Raw genomic sequence first — 2,126 nt, 5'->3', positions numbered from 1 at the left:
CAACTTTCACAAGAAGAGCATGGAAAGGCAGCCTACTTAAGAGGCAGTTTTTTAGAGAGAGGAGGCAGTTTTACCAGGACAGTAATAGAGAGATGGGTTGCAGAGAGAGAACTCAGGTGAAGACGGAGGCAAGCAGAGCAATTCCAGGCCAAGAGAGAAGGCAGATTAAATAAGTCAGCTGGGAGAAGAGTTTGAAACCAGAACAGCTGAGCTGAAACAGCTGGCCCAGCTCTCAGAAAGAAAACTGCCAGTGAGCTTATTAAGGAGTAAGTGCAGAGGCTGAAAACATCCTAGGCTTGAATTAGATTGTACAGAGGCAAGAAGTTTCCAGAACTAAGCATAGACCAGCAGAAGGAGGCAGTAAACCTCCTAGACAACAATTGAGCCAGGAGAATAAAAGTGTCTTTTACAGAGTGGTAACCTCAGGGCAAAATCCCAACCAGTTAAGTTTCTAACTTGTGAAAAGAAATTAAAGAAAAGTTTAGGGTCCTGGTATGGTGGCACCTGCCTTTTAATCCCAGAACTCCTGAGGGAGATTCAGGTAGATTTCTAAATTCAAGGCCAGGCTGGTCTACAGAGCTACTTCCAGGACAGCCAAGCATAGGCAGTGAAAGAACCCATGGAAAACAGAAAACTGGTGAAGATGTAATAGAACGAGGGGACCATGGTCCAGTTCCAGCAAGCAGCAGAACTTGGCAGCTTCAGCAGCATGGTTCTGTCTCTAGAGTCAAGGAGAAAAGAAAGGGGTTATGGAAACCCCCTCTGGGACTAAGGAAAGCCAGCATGGAGACTCAGGGAATCCATTGTAAGAAAGGAATTATGGAATCTCAACCTGTGACTAAACTAAGGAAAGCCACTAAGGCCAGGCATGTAGCAAGGGTATCCCCGAAAGGAGGTCTAGAGAAGCTATTGTGTGAAGCCTGGATTGTGTTGGAAATCCAAGATATTGGAGATGCCAGAGCTATGGGATACCTGCTGAGGAGAGCTGCTAACAGGGAGTGGAACCAGTCCAAGAGAAAGAAGCGTGCTGCAGTCAACAAGGCTGAAAGGAGTTGGAGATCTGAAGGGTGCTTTGACATCAGACATGGAGATGCAGAGTTTGGAATCTGCTCAGCTGGTTTTGGGTCTTGCTTTGGTCCAGTATTTCCTCAGTCTGCTCCCTTTCCTCCCTTTCAGAATGGTAATATATACTGTGTGTCAATATATGTTGGAAGTATGTGCTCTAATTTTAGCTTTTGATTTTACAATGGCTTACAGTTAAGAGCTTGCTGTGAGTTTCAGAAGAGACTTTAAACTTTTAAACAGAGTCAAGGCTGTTATAGACTGTGAAGACTTTTGAAGTTTGGGTGAATGCATTAATGCATTGTGGTATGGCTACAAGCCTATGGGGGGCAGGGAGTTAAATGTGGTGTTTTGAGTAGGAATGGCCTCCGTAGACTCGTGTGTTTGAATGATTTGCCCATGGGGAGTTAGCCCATTAGGAGGTGTAGCTTTGTTAGAGTAGGTATCATTTTGTTGGAGGAAGTGTGTCACTGGGGATAGGCTTTGAGGTCTCATATGTTCAAACCAGACCCACTATGGCAATGTCTCTTCCTGCTTCCTGCTGGTCCAGATATAGAACTCTTAGCTACCTCTCCAGAGCCATGTCTGTCTGCATACTACCATATTTGAGCCATGATGATAATGGACTAAACTTCTGAAGCTGTAAGTCAGCCCCAAATAAATGTTTTCCTTTATAGCAGTTGGTGTGTTCATGGTGTATCTTCATAGCAATAGAAACCCTCTCCCAGTCTCACCTGGCCCGCCCTCGGCTCCCCTGCTCAGGCCAGGAGGGCCAGATGGAGGAATCCCCGGACCAGGCCCCTCCCCCGGACGACGGCGGGGGGGACTGGACTGGCAGTGAGGAAGGCAGCAAGGAGGGCACCGGAGGCAGTGAGGGTGTCGGAGGGGATGTCGGCCCTGATGCAGAGGGTGTGTGGAGCCCTGGCATCGAGCCGAGTTTCCAGGAGGCGCTGGCCATCTACCCTCCCTGCGGCGGCGCAAGATCATCCTGTCAGACTATGGCAAGATGTATGGCCAGAATGAACTCATTCCCGGTACATCAAGCTGAGGACAGGGAAGAGGAG

The 2,126-nt window shown here is 48.0% G+C and overlaps 1 pseudogene; it reads left to right on the top strand.

Moving 5' to 3' along the window:
- The first annotated feature begins 783 nt into the window (after positions 1 to 783).
- Positions 784 to 2,126, top strand: part of LOC127185451 (uncharacterized) — a 25,522-nt pseudogene continuing 24,179 nt past the window's right edge.

This window comes from Acomys russatus, chromosome X, assembly GCF_903995435.1.
Source record: "Acomys russatus chromosome X, mAcoRus1.1, whole genome shotgun sequence".
NCBI classification, from domain to species: domain Eukaryota; kingdom Metazoa; phylum Chordata; class Mammalia; order Rodentia; family Muridae; genus Acomys; species Acomys russatus.
The sequence above is the reverse complement of the archived record's forward strand: the minus strand, read 5'-3'. Positions and strand labels throughout refer to the sequence as shown.